The sequence below is a fragment of the Calidris pugnax genome, unplaced genomic scaffold, assembly GCF_001431845.1.
Source record: "Calidris pugnax isolate Ruff unplaced genomic scaffold, ASM143184v1 scaffold68, whole genome shotgun sequence".
In the NCBI taxonomy this organism is placed as follows: Eukaryota; Metazoa; Chordata; class Aves; order Charadriiformes; family Scolopacidae; genus Calidris; species Calidris pugnax.
Window position 1 is genome coordinate 6,222,161 of NW_015090921.1, and position 18,937 is coordinate 6,241,097.

The 18,937-nt window shown below is 39.6% G+C and overlaps 1 protein-coding gene across 2 annotated transcripts in view; it reads left to right on the forward strand.

Annotated features, from left to right (window-relative positions):
- Window positions 1-9,199: 9,199 nt before the first annotated feature.
- ELMSAN1 (ELM2 and Myb/SANT-like domain containing 1) overlaps window positions 9,200-18,937 on the forward strand; it is a 42,965-nt gene continuing 33,227 nt past the window's right edge. For both annotated transcript variants that reach the window (XM_014950348.1, XM_014950349.1), the window contains exon 1: window positions 9,200-9,306. The gene's annotated coding sequence lies outside the window, so the exon portion shown is untranslated. The remainder of the gene's footprint in view (window positions 9,307-18,937) is intronic.

The following is an 18,937-nucleotide window of genomic DNA, read 5'->3' on the forward strand; positions in this document are numbered from 1 at the left end:
GATAGAGCAAGGTTAGAGACCTTTCACTGGACTTCAGGTTGCGCTGCTGCTTTTTGACCAGTTTATGGATTTCTCCACAAGGCACGTTGGTCAGAGGTATCATTAGGCAAGTATGAGACCAAGGGCAGTGGCCCAAATACTTGTCAGCATCAACAATTGCTTGACCACGTGTACTTTGGATATTTAGTTAAAGGGACAGTGTATTTGATATTTGGAGTTGATGTTAAAACAACCAGGTTGGCAAGGTGCTGTTTCTTTTGTGATGACTGTATGTGATGAGTTGATTTTACTCTTTTTAAACAGAAGTGTTTTGGTTTGTTTTTCCTCCCCAGTGATGATAAATCTAAATCAATACTTTCTTCCAATCCTGACCAGCAATATTCTGCTGTTATAATACTGTGAAGGTACTGTGGATGTTTGTGGAAGAATGAGTTATACGTGAAAGGGCAAAACTTACTGTTTTTAAAAGACGATTCCAAACCAAACATTCTTGTGTACACACAAAATAAAAAAGTGCCAAGGTAGGAAGATAGTTAGATTTAGAAGCTTTTAATGCTTTCTTCATGAAAGGTATTAGTATTTTAACTGTAGTTGGATTTGGATCTCAAGTTGTAAACACTCACTTCAGTCTATGTACTACCATAATAGCTTACTTCAAGGACTGCATGACAAAAAGCAGACAAGAAAATTCAGGTTTTGAACTGTTTCACGCATTACTCAGGTAGGGAGCAGTGAGGGCACTGATGTTTGCAGCAACCCTGTGGTCCAATAGAGAAAGATGAGTTCCTAACATCTGGATTTCTATAGTCTCTTGTCAAAAATTTGAGCAGAAACGTACTAAAGAGGGTTTGTAGAAATAATTGAAATCTGTGTAATGTGCTTCTGGTCTTCACATTGTGAGTGTTAATAAAAAAGACTGCACCTCCTCTGTAATTCTCAGGTTACGTGGTATAGATAAGTCTATAGATTTACTCTGTTTCTTTCATATTCTGAGCCAATATGGTTTTACTGCAAGTTTTTACCACTTTAATTTGAATAATATGTTACAAAGGTGCAGGGTACGCTTTGACCTTTAGAGGTCTGACTGATCTGTGGGGGTCCCTTTTGTCAAAAGGAAATTTGAGAGTGATTTGGTTGCGGAGGTTGCAATGCTGAGACTGGGTCTGTACCAGCAGTTCTACTGGAGGTCTGTTTCAGGAGTACAGCCTAGAAATTGAAGTTAGAGGGAACTTTCTAACTTATTAGTTGGGTTAAAATGTTTAAGAAGTCCTATCTTTACTCTTACCAAAAACTCAATGGCTTTGTTAAGCCTTTAAAAATCAGTAAAGTCTTTTCCTTTAATCTCTTTTATTAGCCTGAAGTGCTTTTAGTGTCTATCTCCGAGTTCACTGGTGTTAATTTTGGGGGAGATGGGGGGGAAGTGTTTGTATTTATGATTTCACTGAGCCTTTTATTCATATGTAGGCACAACAAGCTGCTTACACTGAGACTAAAATGGTCAGCAACGAGGAGCTGGTACCTAGAGCTCTTTGCCCTGTCCCGGGAGACCATTAGGTCTTCCAGTCGTGGAATTTCCTGCATCTAATATATGAGTCCATGCTTACATTCACAAACTGTTAGACAACTATGGGATAACTAAGACCAAAGGCAGACAGAGACAGACTTGAAAGAAAAGGCAACAAAATGCTTTACTGGGAGGAAAAGTTTTCTGGTGCCATAGGACATAGAACAAAACCCTTTCCAGCCTTCTCCCTTTCTTGCAATCTCACTGCTGACAAGTAATTTACATTGTTTGTGCCTTGTTGTCATCCTTGTTTTAAGGTGAGGTAATTGCCTTCAAAGAAGAGGCTACAGAACTCTACTCTGACCCAACTGTAATGGCACAATGTTGAGAATGGGAACCAAGGTTCCTGACTGATGCGGACTCCACTGGGTTCCCTGAGTCTGAATTTGCATCTCCATGGCTGGGTGCTTGTTTTATCAGGGCTTTGTACCAGGTCACACCCTCTCACACCTATTGTGTTTGACAAGGCATCCTCTCTGGGCCCTTTTAACTGGCTTTTTCCTGGCCTTACTGATAAAAAGCTGATTTCTGGTTCTCTTTGAGGTTCTTAATCCCTTCATGTTCTAGAAATCTGAGATGTGGAACTGAGATTTTTGGATTGCACTCTAGAAACCAGGCACCAACTTCTGTATGGAGCAGGTTGAATAGAGTTTCTCTCGCCAGGTTACTTACTCAGCTTTAATAAAGGTTGTCAGTGAACAAAATTATCATCCCTGTGGTTCTGTGCACTTAGGTGATTTTGGTCTGGCTCTTACGCAGAATTATTTCATACTTTTCTGTTTCTCAGTTGGGTAGCTTTGGCAGTGTCATCAAAAAGGTCCAAGATGGAAGAAACCAAAGCGATAGATCAGCTTTCTCCCTTGGAGCACGCTTCCAGAGCATTTTTCACAGGTGGTTGTACATCTGTCAGCTCTGCTGTATTATGTTCTTTTTTATTTTATCTTGAAGATGAACAGAACTACGCGACTTCGCCCTGTGCTAAGAAGTATTTTAAGATGACAGTTCTTTCTGAGTGACTTGATTTATGTGAGAAAAGTACAGTTTGGAGGTGGAGTTTAGTGACAGCTATAACTGAGTTATTGTAAGTGACAGAATTTGCTTGGGAAAGTGCTCTAGCTGAAGTGTAGGATGCCTGGCTGTTTACAACTGTCTGAGCCGTACAGTTTGGATGCATGGAGAGAATGTGAAAATCTATTGCCATCTTCAGTTACTCAACTAGTTTATTTTTGGGAGCTCGTGAATTGGCAGGACATAGTGACCCTGTCTGAAGGGGAAAACTGTAATGACTTTGAATGTGGGAACCTTAGTGAATATTTTGCAAGTTACTTGCTAGTATTTCTTTACTGCAGCTACAGTGAAGATTTTAACCCTTTTGCTTTCCCACTCAGCATTTTTGTGTAGTATTGATATATTTCAATGAAAACCTAATCCTGCTCTGTCGATATGAAATTGCTTAATGCATCATACACCGGATTGGAAGAGTATGAGGTTTTCTTGTTTGCAAAAGGGGAAAAACATGATTCGGTGGTAGGTTCCTTGTTTGTAACCCTTTATACCCTTCGTTGGGAATAGCTATAGCTTGGATTCAGAATTGGTCCTGGGCACAAAATGCTGCAACGTAGAAAAGACAGAGCCTCTTGCACACAAGTAATATTAGATTGCAAACAAGCAAGGAGCTGAAAGAAGTTGTGTTTATGTGCAAAAGCACAGCTGTATTTTGCATGAAACTGATCCTGGCTCTCTGTGGCTAGAGAGACCCAGCAAACGGATCAAAAACTGACAGTAACAACTGCAAAGTCTTGCACCTAGTATTGATATATTTCAATGAGAATCTAATACTGCTCTGTCGACGTGAAATTGCTTAATGCATCATACACCGGATTGGAAGAGTATGAGGTTTTCTTGTTTGCAAAAGGGGAAAAACATGATTCGGTGGTAGGTTCCTTGTTTGTAACCCTTTATACCCTTCGTTGGGAATAGCTATAGCTTGGATTCAGAATTGGTCCTGGGCACAAAATGCTGCAACGTAGAAAAGACAGAGCCTCTTGCACACAAGTAATATTAGATTGCAAACAAGCAAGGAGCTGAAAGAAGTTGTGTTTATGTGCAAAAGCACAGCTGTATTTTGCATGAAACTGATCCTGGCTCTCTGTGGCTAGAGAGACCCAGCAAACGGATCAAAAACTGACAGTAACAACTGCAAAGTCTTGTGGAAACTTTGCCATTCCTATTAAAAGTTTTCTGCATGTGACTGATTTGCACAAAACTAAGAAAGTTGGTTTTCTTCTGGCTTTCAATATTCTCAGAAACTTTGCCATTCCTATTATAAGTTTTGTGCGTGTGACTGATTTGCACAAAACTAAGTTGGTTTTCTTCTGGCTTTCAATATTCTGTACTCTTACACCATCAGAAATTCTCAACTACAATGTCAGTGCTGAAAATAAGTTATCTTGAAGCAATTTACTTAGTGTTACTTGCAGTTGTCTTACTGAAAAGTTAAAGCTGTGTCGTTAACTCTTGATCATTCAATATGTTTACTCCTTCACACAATTCACTTGTAGTCTCAGACCAACGTTGCAGGATTTCACAAACGCTAAATCTTGAGAACAGATGAGTAACAGATCACTTTAAAGGGAAAGAACCACTGATTTGATTTTTGTATGTTACACTAACAAAATTTTTAAAATGCCAATAGATAAAGAAATAAACCAAAGGTTAATACTTGGCATGCTGACTGGACTCCTGAAGACCATTTTACTTTAAAGGTGACTTCTCGCCCATACTTTTCTTTTTTTTTTAAATAAAAGTAATTTTTTGGTTTTTTTAATAAGGAAGATCTGGAAAACTCATATGTGTGTGGAACAATGTTAACTGCTAGCTTATCTGTTCAGCAACAATCCCTTACTATTATTAAATACAATTGCTGGAAAAAATTGTCTCAGGTCTCAGTCTCACATCTTAATTGAAAGCAGGGATGTTAATGTATTTTTTAAGAATTTTTTTTCTGAAGTGTATATTAGATGTTAGTTTCAAACAGTATCAGTTCTCTTTTCGATATCCTCAGTGCTAATTTTCACCTTCAATAAATTATAACTTACTCATTTGTCCAAAGTTTTAGATTAGCTGTTCCTAGCTTTAAGAATAAAAGCTTCCTCATCACACTAGCTTTTAAAAATTAAAGTATTTCCAGCTAAAAACCCTTTTTTTTCCTCCCCTTTCTAGATAGTCTTAAATACACGTTTAATCATTAGAGACAGCTTGTTGGTCAAACATAAAAAAATAATTTTTTTTCCTCCCCTTTCTAGATTGTCTTAAATACAGGTTTAATCATTACAGACAGCTTGTTGGTCAAACATAAAAAAATACATAGTTGTACTTTCATATTGCTTAATAGTTTGTTGATAACTGACAAGGTTATGAAATTTAATTTTTGGAGATGGAAAAATGCCAAGGTCCCTGATGCATCTCTTACAAGAACTTATTGAAAGCAAAACAATTGTTTTTATTTCCAAAAATTAATAAGGGAATGTTTTTACAATTCCTTGATGCCTGCAAAGACATTATTAATATACATCGTTGTACTTTCATATTGCTTAATAGTTTGTTGATAACTGACAAGGTTATGAAATCTAATTTTTGGAGATGGAAAAATGCCAAAGTCCCTGATGCATCTCTTACAAGAACTTATTGAAAGCAAAACAATTGTTTTTATTTCCAAAAATTAAATAAGGGAATGTTTTTACAATTCCTTGATGCCTGCAAAGACATTATTAATATGCTGAAGCCTTCATAATTCAATCAGATTTTTTGTGTAGTGCTTGTTTGTGGGCATAAAGCATCATTTTAAGAAAAATTTTATTTAAGTAAACTACTTATAAAGAACTTCTTCCATTTAAATTGGTTTTTATTTGCAGTGTATGTAGTCCTGTAAATGTATGTATGTATACATACAGTATAGGTATAATGTATAGCCAAGATAGAATACAGCTGATTTATGATCACAGGTGTTGCTTATTATTGTGACTTCAAACAAAATGTGCTTTGCAAATAGAATTAGTCTCCTCTTCTTGCCAAGCAAAATATCTAAATATACATTGGATGCTGCTATAAGGGAGAACACCACCTTTGACCAGGCTGCAAGTATGTTATGGCCTTCATTCCACTGAAAGCTATTGGAAGTTGAGGATTAAAGCAGTTGAGAGACTTCAAACAAAATGTGCTTTGCAAATAGAATTAGTCTCCTCTTCTTGCCAAGCAAAATATCTAAATATACATTGGATGCTGCTATAAGGGAGAACACCACCTTTGACCAGGCTGCAAGTATGTTACGGCCTTAATTCCATTGAAAGCCATTGATTGCATCTCTTGGAAGTTGAGGATTAAAGCAGTTGAGAGAGATGCTTTGTTTTAGGTTTTTTCTTGAGGGTTGTGGTGGCACTGTATGGTTGCTTAATATTCAAAATAAAACAAAAAACCCCAAACCTTCCCTGTTAGCAAAGTCTGAACACTGTGATGTAGCTCTTTTTAATCTAATTTATCATTTTAGGGAACTTGCTTTTGTTCTAATGCAGAAGTTGAAACAGAAGCCGCGTGTTTTCGTTGCAGAACATGTAGTATAAGTAATAGAGGGGGCTGTATGTTGAAAAATCCTCATTCAAGACCTAAAAGAAATGACTATTGCAGGATGCCTTTCTGTGCCCTGCTGGATGGGCTGCATTGCTCTGCGATTGTGCTGCCTCCCCTGTCTTTGCAGGGGTGTTTCGTGCCTGGGGGTCCGAAATTAATGGAGGGAGAGGCCTGGATGCCACAGCAGGCACAGGTCAGGGCACGCCAGGGGCAGGGGGGCTGCCAGGTGCCTGGTGTTGGGTGCAGCCTGGTCCCTCGTGGCCCTGGAGAGCGGTGAGCTCAGCTGTAGGGTAGACACAAAGCCTTTGAGAGATTCAGTTTCTTCAGGCTGTCGCTTGGGGACTTGCAGAGCAGCTGATGCATTTCATTGGGGAAGGCAACATCAGAAAAGCACGCTTTCAGACTCCAAGTGGCTTTGGAGCAGCTGTACTATGGCTAAATAAATATAACCCTCTGTTAAGAGGAAATAACTCTTCTACCAGATACATGCACAGATGGGTTATAATCCTACTGAGGCCAGTGTTTGCCTCAACAAGAGAAAAAAACTTTGTAGTTGAGAGCTATAAATGGAAATTTGTGCTTACGCTGGCTTTTTGCAGCAGTGATTGGAGAACACTACTCCCTGCCTAGCAGGAATTAGGTGGTCATCTTAGGGAGTTTGAAAAACAAAAGGAGCTAGGGAGACGCAGGCCATGAGCTACAACAGCAATGTACATTAAAATATACTGGCCCCCAGATGTCTACAGAAGTGTCTGGGAGCTGTTCTTTTAAAGCAATGTGAGTGGACCTGGGTAACAGAGGTGTTATGGGCCAGAGGTACCAACACACTGGATGTTGGTGTGCTCAGAGGGAGCAGGGGAGGATCGTCTTCCCCTGCCACCTCCAAAATACAGATTTCACTTTGGTTAGAAAAATAATAAATTATATGCAGACAGTACTTACGAAAGCTGTTGCTGCTTCAGGAAAGAATTAGGATGCTAAAATAGTGGAACTGGTATAAGATCGTTCCAGGTGTTTGATTTTATTCTGTAATGAATGAGGGAGTTCTTTCATGAATACTTTAGTGAAGTATTGGTCATCACTTCATCTTCAAATGCTAAGATACATTAATGAAGAGGGAGTTGCTACTGATGCTTTAAACAGGCAGCTTCAAACTGAAAGCAAACCTGTAGATTAAAACAACACCCTTCTGTGCCTTAAAATAAATGGATTGTATCTCCTGACAGAAATGGTGCCAGTGTCTGGGGGGCCATGTGATGGAGTTGCATGCCTTAAAGACTAAAAAGTGACTTTAAGTTAGTGTATAGATTTACAATTGTATGTCTGTCTTTTTTTTCCTTTTTTTTTTTTCTTTTTTTTTTTGAGAAAAAGAGGTTGTTAAGCTTTAGTGTGGGAGGGAAGAGGTGGCCAGTGATTGCTTTTAAACAGTGAGGTTTTCCAGAATGCCTGAAAAGGACATGGTGCTGCTTTTGCGGTGCACGTTCAGCGGGGTCTATGTGGCAGAAGAGACAGCAGCAGATCTCTGGCGAGGGCTCGCTGTGCTCCACAGGCCAGTTTTCCACAATCCTCAGCAAATTGGTCACCACTGATTATTCTTTCCACATGTGGATTTCGTGCATGAAGCTGCTTTAGGGAATTGAAGCCAAAATTCAGGAGTTGGAAGGTTAATTATTTCCCCTGCCTTTTTGTGGGTGTGTGCCATTTGCTTGGAGGGAGAGGGGGGGAGAGTGTTAACCGTTTACAAGAACACATCTCCCCTCATTTCTCCCCGGAATGATTGTGGAAATTATTCCCAGGCTGGTTTAGTGAAGCAGCTAAGTCTGCTCTCAATAGTAGGGACTGTTGTAAGTACACAGATTAGCAAGAAACACAGTGGGTGGATATTGTTACTGAAGAGTTAGTTCTCCAGAATGAACAGAGAAGGGACGTGTCCATATTCGGCTGAGGAAATTTTTACTATTGCAGCTAGGCAAACAGAGTGTCTTTATTGCTATGGACTTGACTTCAAACTGTTTATTCAAAGACCACCAGAAGTGTCGTTTTACTTGCTTAAGGTATAAAAAGCTTGAAAAGTTGGAGCGTGGTAAGCAATTTCCTTTTTTAGCATTAGAGTTGCAGATCTGCTTATTTTAGAATTTGACTAGAGAGCTGGTGAAGTGATACTGGGAGCTGCGCAACTGACAGGTGGGATTTCTTCCAACCACTGCTGTTAAAGTCTGAACCTTTAAATTCACCGTCTGCTGCATGTTAGGTATGTGCGTGAAACTCTTCACTTGATTTTTGAGAATTCACATTCTTCCAAACTATAAGCAGTTTCTCCAATGATACTGAGAAATCTGGCACACGATATTCTTTCCATATCCAAAAAAAGAAGTATTAATTCCTCTTCACCATGCAAATATCTGTGCATAAAATTAAAAGATATATATTAACAAGTGAATTGTTTGGGAAAACCTTCTATTTCTTCAAGGAGAGGAGCTGATAAGTATAATTAAAATGGTAAATACCTTTTTTATTGGTTGTAGCTTTTTTATGTCCAAATCTGTCGTATTATTTTCAGGTAATGTAGAAGTCAAAAAATATATTAAAGAAATTACAAATTATGAGAAGTTACAAAAAAAAAAAAGGTACACTAAGAAGTTATTACAGTTGCTTAATAGGATGGGGCTTTCATGTCTTTGGAAATGGTTTGTCCTGCCATGATCTCTGCGGAACTAAGTATATTTAACTGGAGGGCATTGTGTTTAAGAAAATGGACAAAATGTGCTGGGAATGTAGGTGCAAGAGGAAGTGCGTCTGCAGGGACCGATATACTTCTGGTTTCAGAAGGGAAATATTTTCTTCTTCCTGCTAGTTTTTTTTGTTGTCTCACCTTTTTCTCACGTGTCAGCTTCCTACTTGTTGCAAGATGAAAGGAAACCATTGTCCTTGACCTCAGTCTAAAATCGAAAGTGGTACGATCTTCAGCCCCGGGCCTCTGAAGCTGCTGCTCGGGGGAATCCCTGTCTCTTTGCAGCTGCTCTTGAGAAGCTTTCTGCCAACACCACGGTCACACGTCTCGCAGAAGCTGGGCTGAGGGTACCTGGAGAATGTGGAAACCTTGTTTAAGCAAAGCTGTAAGTTTAGAAATGGCTGAAGTCATATAAATGTAGCTTGTTACGTGCAGGAACTGCCTACATGTAGAAGCCTTTCGTTTCTCTGAACCTTTTTTTCCTCGTGGTCTTGTGTGCAGGTAGTGAGTGTGAATTTTCTTCTGCTTTTTTTATTCAGTTCTGTGGCTCTGACAGTACTTTCGTGACTCTGATCTGGCAGATTTTGTCAGTAGGGGAATCTTCTGTGCTGAGTGCTCAAGGTTTTTAATAAGGAAGAGAGAGAACAAAGCCACAAATGTAAGTGGTGGGAGATTTAGGAGCAGAACTGATGTAACAACTTAATCTACTGTAATAGGTGAATTTCATCGCAGTTATGTGCAAATTAGTACTTGTTCTTTCTTTGTAAGTAATACTGTGACTTAGCATTCCTCATGCATAACTTTCAAGGCTTTTTTTTTTTGTAAGCAGCTGCTATAAATACATAGCTTTTTATGGAAAGGAGGAAAACAAGACTTGCAGTTTTATCTCTAGTGTTCGCATTTAAAAAACTCTGGCCTATTCTGTTTTTTCCATGACATTTGTTATGTTTCACAACTAAACGTGTGATGGTTCTGCCCCTCCCTTCCCCCTCTCCTCCCTTAAATGACAGAAATCTGACGTTGGTGGCTGCAGAGCCGAGGACTGTGGTCATCCCCCACCTCCGGGGCTTCAGAAGGGACAGTGGTGGCAGCAGCAAAGCCCTTTCTGCCATCTGCTGAAAGAGTCCTTGTTCCTGCAGACCAACTGCTGCCATCCCTGCCGTCTTCCTGCTAAAAATCAGTACGAGTTTTGCTCTTAACTTGGCTGGAGAGGCAGGCTTAAACAGAAGATTGGGTTAGAGAGTTCAGGGGGTGGAGGCTTGTCCCTGCGCGGGTGGGCTCTGAACACGTGCGACTCCGACACATCCGTTTCTCGTGGGCCTGAAAGCTGGTTCTCATTTGTGGTGCCTCAGATGTTGCAGTTGTGGGAAAAGAACAAAAATTTGTTTCCTTTGGAGTGGTTGTCAGGAAGGGGGTTGCAAAGATGGGAGGAATATACATGTCACGGTAATTGCTAAAAGCGCTGTCTTACAGGATGTAAGACCTCTCCTTCCTTTTTTTTTTTTTCATATTGTTTTATTTATTTTGTTCTCTGATTCCAAAGTGTGCTTTTATGCTTGTGGTAATCATAAGTGATGTAAACAGATGAAAATATGTACCAAAGCTAATCTACTTAGAGCTAGAAATGAGTACATTCTTTCCCTTCTTTGTTCGTTTGAATTTGTAATTGCATGCAGGGAAGGGATTTGATGAGGTGGTTTGGCATTCTTACCTAATCCCTAGACAAAATTAATAACAATGTCACGTTTGCACCTTGAATAGGGCTGACTGGTGCTCCTGAATCGCCCTGTGTGTCCCCTGGACACTACTGCAGCCAAGGCTAGTGTATCACTGATGCGTATATGCCTTATAGGTGACAATTCTAATAAAAGCTAAAAAATTAAAATTTTTATATCCATAGTAAACCTACGTTCACTGCTACATGCTTATCATGGGTTTATTATTGTGTATGGCATACAGTCTCATGGGTAGGCTGAAATAGGAAGAAATGTTTCAAGGAAGCTTCATTTGTACTTTAGCCATCCTTGGAATGGGATTTAGGCTCTGTAGACTGGGATTCCAGTCTCTGTGTCGAGACTGAAGGTGATTGAAAGGGTAGGGCACTGGCCTGACACTGAGTTGGGTTCCCTGCTCTGTCATAGACCTCTTCAGGGAAGTCACTTTATTGTTTCTCTCTGACTTAGTCCCCTTCAATAAAAAGGGAATAATAGTCGTTCACTCCCATAGAGGTGTTGCCAGAGTAAATGCATTAAAGAGTATATAGCGCTGTTATGCTATGACTGTGAGGCCATACAACTGTGTCAAATAGAAAGTCCTGTAATTCATTTTCTGTACTACAGTGCAAGAAATGAAGATGTGGACAATAAGAGGAGTACCCCTGGCTAGCATTGTCATTTTCTTAAAAAACAAAGTACAAACCCCCCCAACCAGTACTGTTCAGGCAGGTGGAAGAGCCCTTCCCCACAGCTCGTGGACTGTTCAGCAGCATCACAGAACGCTGCGTCTGTGGAGTGTTGGTGAGAGATCTCTAGTACAACACTGCCATGTATATATTTTAATGTTGTAGCTCTTCTGCAGATTCGGGCAGGAGAACTTTTATGTGCTTTAGAAGACATTATGATTTTTATATCAAAATAGCCTTAACATTTACATCAGGGTCGGGGGAGAACTATGGGGTATTTTAAGAAGTAGTATTCTATACCAGTTTCTGAATTTTAGTTCATCTCTTCAAAATGAAGATGCTTTACCTGACATCATGCAAATGCAGTCTGTATCCGCAAAATATGAAGGAGTGATCGGTGGACAAAAGTGAGATCAAGGAATTCCAGAAGAATAATCTCCTATTGGCTACCACTTTGGTCTTTTGTGCAAAACAGAGACTAAATTGTCTACCTGTTAAAAACCCAGAATGTTGCATGTGATGCCTTGTGAGGTTGGATGAGTTGGTGTTAATACATGTCTTTAGCTGTTGCAGTGTGTTATGTAAATGTTAAGTATTCCAATAACATCCAGTTTGTTTGTGGGCAAGTTCCTTCAACTACTTTCTTCAAATGAAATTTTTCTTCAGTGTAGCAACTCTTAGAATGGTTTTTTTTGCCTTGATTAATTTGTAGACCTCTCCCAAAAGCGGGAGAGCTCTTTAACAAATGTCAGCCTGTTGACAGAAGACTGGATGTTTGTTCTTATTTGGAGTTTTTTTGAAAATAATAAAGTCATCAGAAGCTGTGGGAACAGTGGGAACATAAGCTGAACTAGACTATTTGAAATAAGAGTGCTGTCTGGCTGGTGTGGAAAAATCCTTCAGAGGCCACTATGGATGGTAAAGAAGCAGCAATCTCAGAATTTCTTTTTCTTCTGTGTGAGAGGATCAGGTTAATGGAATCCATACACCTGAAGGGTTGATTAGTTCATCAGCCTTTCATTCTGAGAGTGAAAACTGTATTATGTAAAGTTTGGGGGGTTGGTTTTGTTTTAGTTTGGGGTGGTTTTTTTTTTGTGTGTGTGTTAAAGCAGAATGATTTCTTCTGGAGATGGTCAAGTATTTAGCACTGATTCTCTTATCATTTTTTCTAGTACATTGCTGTGTGACTTTCCAATCATTTATGGCCTGTTTGTTTGGTTTTTTTTCTCCACAATTGGGAAGAACTTACTCTTCTTGTCAATAGCAATTACATAGTTTGTATATTTAGCAGATAAAGCTATTAAAATGTAATGTGGGATTATTGACCCAAAATATTATGACTTCAGTAAGGATGTATTTATATTGTTCCAGGACTCGGAGAGCAAACTATGTGAGTGCAGGAGGAAATGTAAAAGCATGTTCTGTTTCTGATCTGCTTAACACTCAGAGAATTCCATGTGCATGTGGATTAATGTGTAATTTTTAGTTTTTCCTGTGATATTGAACTTGATAGTTGCAGCCTTAATTTTGTGTTTTACTCAGAACTGAGTCTTTTACTCAATTTAAAATAGCTTTGTAAGGACTCTTAATAGAGGTCACTCTTCCTCGTGCTATTACTGAGTGACATTTTTCCTTTATAGTTACACAGTGCAGGTGTTTTGTTTGGCTTCAGTTGGGCTTGTTGAGTTGAATCTGACTTTGCTCTGAGTAAGTCTGAAGCTGGTGTCACTTATGCCCAATTGTGGAAGTGCTTTATAATGTTAGTAAGGATACAAATAAGCCACTACAGAAGTGGAAGAGGCTCGCTTTGTATTTGATCCAGTATTGGTGCCAACCATCTGCTCTTTCCTTCCTCCACTGAAATCCCTGTGGCTACAAGGAGGAGATCGGGCAGGTAACTGGCAGGGAGCTCCGAATCTGATTAAGAAATTGGAGTGCTCTCTGGGCCCCTGGATTCTTTAAACCTTGCTGGTTTCCACCCTGTGATGATCCATGTGCTTGTCCATGTCTTCCAGTGTTCCTCCCCCAGTACTAACCAGTGTGCATTTCCTGAGCTGCAGTGCCCGACAGCCCCAGTCATGGCCGAGGGCTCACTGTACCCTGTAACAGACCAGCACAATAAAAAGACCCTTTTATATTCAACAGTGACACAAAACTTCTTAAAAGACATAATTTTAGAAATTTGAGCTAGAGTCCTGTCAGTGCTGTTAAAGACCAACTACTTGACTAGTTTTATAATAGATTAGTTTAGTTAATACCGGCATCTGGCTGGCTGCAAGCGTGTGGATGTGGGCAAACCAAGATCAGCACTGCTTCAGCTTAAATAACTGCTGAAAAACAAGAAGATATTTCTGGGTCGAGAGAGGCATAGAGAGGCATATAACAAAAGAACAACTATGTTATTATTTGTGTGACCTTTTTCCTTCATTTTTGGCCCCCTCCCCCCTCTTTGGTTATTGCTACCCTGTTGCATCATGTCTCAAATTAGACTTCTAAGCTCTTTGTGGAAGAATCCCCATCTACCCCGTTAAAGATAATAGGACTTTATGACCTCAAAATACTTCATGAATATCAGCGTATTGGGTTTCAGGTATTGTTCTCATTTTATGAACTGATCTGAAGTGGTCTTTTTACGATGCATGTCTGTAGTAGAGCTGGAAATTGATCCCAGATCATCTGATTTTCTAGCTCTGCTATTAGTCCCTGCAGTTCTCCAGCCAGACTTGGGTAAATGATGATGCCTGCTTCATGGTGTCAAGAGTGTCTCTGCTGAGAGCTATGGTCTAGGTATTGAGTACATTTATGTCTCTCATGAAGAAACCTCTGGGGATGGAAAGTGTCATCATCTCTATGAACTTTCACCTTTCTCTTCCCTTATTTGTAGGCTGTTACCTCTTACAAAGCCTTGAAGGAATCCGTGAAGTGCTCAGACAGTGGTATTTCATACACTGGACACCTACGTGTGTGTCTGGTGTTGTGATGGAGCACTGGAGAGGTCAAGATGGAAAGAACTGAACCTGCAGCAATCTATCCTGTTACAGTTCAGCGCATTCAGATGTGTTTTCTTCTCAGGGCTAAAGTGCAGAGAGATTTAGTCTCTTTCTGTGGTGCATCTGTGCAATTCTGGTGTGTTTGCCAGATGGTGCATCTGTGCAATTCTGGTGTGTTTGCAGTGGGAGAGCTGTTGGGAGCCAAGGACACGTTGTGGTTATGACAGCTATGTGAACGCCAGGGCAGGGGGAAGCTTTTGGCCTGCTCTTTGCCATTTGGACTTTAGAGCCTGCTGCAATTCCTACATATTGGAGTATTGGTCTCTCTGTTGCTAGCAACTACCTTCCCAGACAGCGCCAAACAAAAAAGCTTAAAATAGCTATCTAAGTGCTTACAATTAGCAGGACTGTTAACCCATTTCCAGTGGGGAAGAATAGTATGTTCGTGTAACTTTAAGAAGCCTGAAAGCAGCGTTTCATGCTCCTTAATTGCTGTGCTCTTTCTGCGCTCTAAGGCCGCCCAAGCCTCTTCAGATCATGGTATTTATCATGATGACAGATTATAATAACTAATATTCCTAACTTCAGTACAGTTTATAAACATTCGCTAATTTAAGAAACATACCATATCCCTATTTTGTTAAAGGATAAGGCTGCACTGTGTTGCACAGCCATTGGTAAAGGTGGGTTTTCTTGCCTATTTGTTTACAAAAGTCCAATTTATGTAGCTGTCTTTTTCTCAAAGTTCTCTCTAAGAACTGCATGTTGTTATTGTGCAAGATGAAAGATGAGTTTGGTGCAAATCATGAGTCTCCTGTTTTCATGAGATGAGGTTTGGGCAAAATTTCAATTACTTTGGAAATACCACTTGAAGTTTTGAGGATAAATTAAATAGAGGAGCTAATTTATATTTGCTGTATTACTTTTTCAATAGCTGGTAGAAACAACATTGTCAGTTCCTTTAAAAATAAATGAGGGTGACGTTTTGTGGTTTGTTGTTTGGTTTTTTTCCCCTTTTGTTGTTTGTTTAATAATCTGCTAAGTTTTAAAATTCCAGTCTGCCTTTTTAATAGTTTTCTTCCTCATCTGTGCTGATTTTGTTCTGGTGGAGCTGTTTGTGGAAGCCAGGTTTTGCCTGGCTCATTTGTTGTCAGGACAAGTCTGACCAGCACGTTTTCTTTGTAACAACTTTTTGTGTCTTTCTCATCCCTTTAAAACAAAATTATGTGGAAAATTACATGTGTGTTTTGAAAAGTGAACCTCTAATACCTGTACTGAGTTTACAGCTTGAACTGAGGAAGACAACCTGAACTATAGGTTATTTTTTGAGTGTTCCTTGAAAGTACACGACTCCCCTCTCATAGAAATATTATCTGAAAACTTCTTTTTGAGGCGCATCTATAATTCAGACCCCGTAATTAAAAAATCAAAAATCCTTCTCTATAACTTTGTGCGTACTGGAATATATCAGTGTGTTTAGATGGAATGTGGAAATTTGTGGTGATAGGGATAAATAAAACCACATCCAAATACCTAAATGGTGGGTTGAAATACAATCAGAATGCATAGTTAGTGAATTTTAAGACCATTTGAACAGAAAAGAAAGCTGCCTAATTAAATAACATCTATGAGAACACATTTTCACTGCTTCTCCTTTATTACATCCTTTATTGGTTAGACCAAAATGTATTACTTAAGTAGGATTTGTATTTCTCCTTGGTTTGATTAGTTCATGAGGTGTAGTTAATATTTTCTTCTTGGGTATGTATATTTTTCCCAAACAATATGGTAATTCTACATTGTGTGTTATTTTGCTTGCTGTAGGCAATTAATCTATGATGGTAATTGTCAGGTATGTGATGAGCTACCTGATTCTGGTGGCACATGGTCCTTCAGCAAGACCCTTGTCCCTGCTGCTGCAGCTCACGGAGCTAATGGGTTTCACTTCTGACTCTCTGGTTAGTGTAGCGGTTTAACACGGCTTTATCAATTCCCAGCCTCTGAAAATGGGAAAGGGAAAGTGGTAGCAAAGTAATTTTAACCATCCTGCCCTCAGGGCCAAGGTGCCCCTGAAGTCAGTCACAGCTTCAGTCTTTCTTAGCAATAGAAATGGGCTAATCAAGTGAGGATTTGGGTAGGCCATAAACATCTTGGATGTGCACTACTTATTTAGGTATGTGTTTGCTAGCCACAGGCAGGCACCTCCAGGCAAGTGGAAGTTGTCAGGCTTCCTGGATGCTGTGTTTTCCCTTTTGCTGTTGTCTGTCTGTGAAGCAGCTTCCCTTTGATCTCTTTGCCCCTATTATGGGCACACTGTAGAGTTCCTTTTTTGCTGGGCAGTGTTGTGCAAGCAAGTAAACCTTCCCCATTTTATAGGCTTTATTGATACTAGGACTTCATCTGATACAGTTCTCTAGATTAGTTTCTGACTCGGAAGTATTGGGGGGATGACTGTAACCTACCTATAATCTTTTGTAGCGGGCTTCTTTTAAACTGGAGACTGTTCAGTTGGTTGGTTTTGCTTGTTCACTTTGGGCTTCAGTCACTGCTCTTCTGTGGTGCTGGACTCCTGGAAAATACACTTTCCTCTGTAGAGACAGCCTTTCAAGGTACCTGTGAAAAATGCTGTACATTTGGGCGAAGATGACAGGGACATAAAACCATCATCCTTGATTTATGTTTTTGGCTTTCATGGACACTGATGTGTTTCTCGGAAGCTTTGAGCTTTCCACTGCCTGCCTTCAGAAGACAGACTGCTGCCCTTTGCTGTACAGAATTTACAAATATGGTCTGTTTTCTGTTTTTTCTTGTTTGTTCCTGGGGCAATATGTAGGAAAGCTCTGCTGTTATCCTTCCTCTTCAAGGTATCTGAAGGTGGTGAGTGGGACGTTGCAAACAATCTGTAGGAGTTTTGATGTAGCTGAACTGTCTGGAAGAAAATTTGACAAAGTGAGTGTGCAGGAGAGACTGAAGCTGTTTTTGTGTAGAGCAGGGTAAGCAGAGGATATGGGTAAGCTGTGCAACAAGCTTTGCAAATCTTCTTTACCAAGCACAAAAACTGTCCCAGGTTTTCATCACTTTCTTGGTTCTTACTCAAGACTGTTTCAACAGGTGGTGGTGGTGGTGGTTTCATAGGTGGTGCACCCATTGGGACAAATTTCTGTTAGCCTGGAAAAAGTTTCTTGTTTGTGATGCCCTGTAAGACTCCAGTCATTCTAAAAAAACCCAAACCACCAAAACCAGAAACAAAACCTATCCTGTTGAACTACTTCTGTCCTGCTGTTGCACTGGAGGAATTAAATTTTCTTTGCCCTTTCTGCACGTGTATGAATAGCACACCCAATTTTTATCTTGCATGTAAAGTTAAACCTGTGCTTTTTTGCAGGGCTGGAGGGGAACTGGTAGCTAGTATCCTATATTCTGTTCTTGATTTTTTTGACCTGGTTTGTTCTGTGATGTTAGAAGTGAGTTAGTTCCTCTGTTTTTGTTCCCCATTAGTAAAATGTATGTCATGATTCTTTACCTGTTTCATAAATGCGGGATTTGACCATAATAATGAGCAAATTAGAGAAGAAGGGCTTGGTTGCCTCAGAAGGACACTGAGTAGCTTGCTGCATTTGGCTGAAATGTAAAAATTGTTCTTGGAATCTGTTCATCTTCATTAAAAGTGATTGAGCTTCTTACAGGGGAGATCAGTAATTTGAGTTGCTGACAGCAGGAGGATTTAGTGAGAAATGACTCTCATCACTCTAATTTGACAGATTTCCTGTAAGGAACTGACAGCATTGTTGCAGTTAAGGCTGAAAATGTACATTAGCTAGAACCCAGGAACACTTCTTAATTTTCGCGTGCAAAAAAACCCTAAAACAGAAGTATTTAGAAGCTGAGGTTAAAGGAGTGAAATAGAAGATGGTCTGCGACTGCTCACTATTGTCTGCATCCTTAACTTTGCTGAGGTTTGAGGAGAAGTCAGAGTTGTTCCTGAGTCATTTCTGCAGCATTCTGTCAGAGACAATTTTGTGCAAATGATCTCAAAGGAGGTTAGGAATGTGCAAAATTTAAACTTGCTTATTGTGCCAGGTGCAGGTGGTGTAGCAAATGAACCAAGCAAGGCACAGGAGAGCAGAGCCCTCAGCAGGTGGGCTGAAGAGTGGAGTTTAAGGTTACCACAGTGTGTGAGGTCATGAACTTGATGTGTGAAATTGTGCAAATATGCACATACTTAGTGAAGAGAATATTTAAAGAAATGGAATAATGGTGGGTGGTTTTAAGTATACAGTCAAATAGTTTTAAAGGAAGATAAAGATATTTTGTATTAAATGGTTGTATTGAGTGTTTTTAATTTGTCCTTTAAATCAAATAGCCTTTTAACTTTAATTAAAAAAATAAATTATAAAGGTTCTGTAGCAAACTCTCCAGCTAATGATAAACTGGGACAAGATGGTTGCAATGGTTGCATTGAGTGTTTTTAATTTGTCCTCTAAATCAAATAGCCTTTTAACTTTATAATTTATTTTTTTTTAAATTAAAGGTTTTGTAGCAAAATCTCCAGGCTAATGATAAACTGGGACAAGATGGTTGCAATAGACAGGGATCTTTAAATGATTCTGCAGAGCCTACTTTGC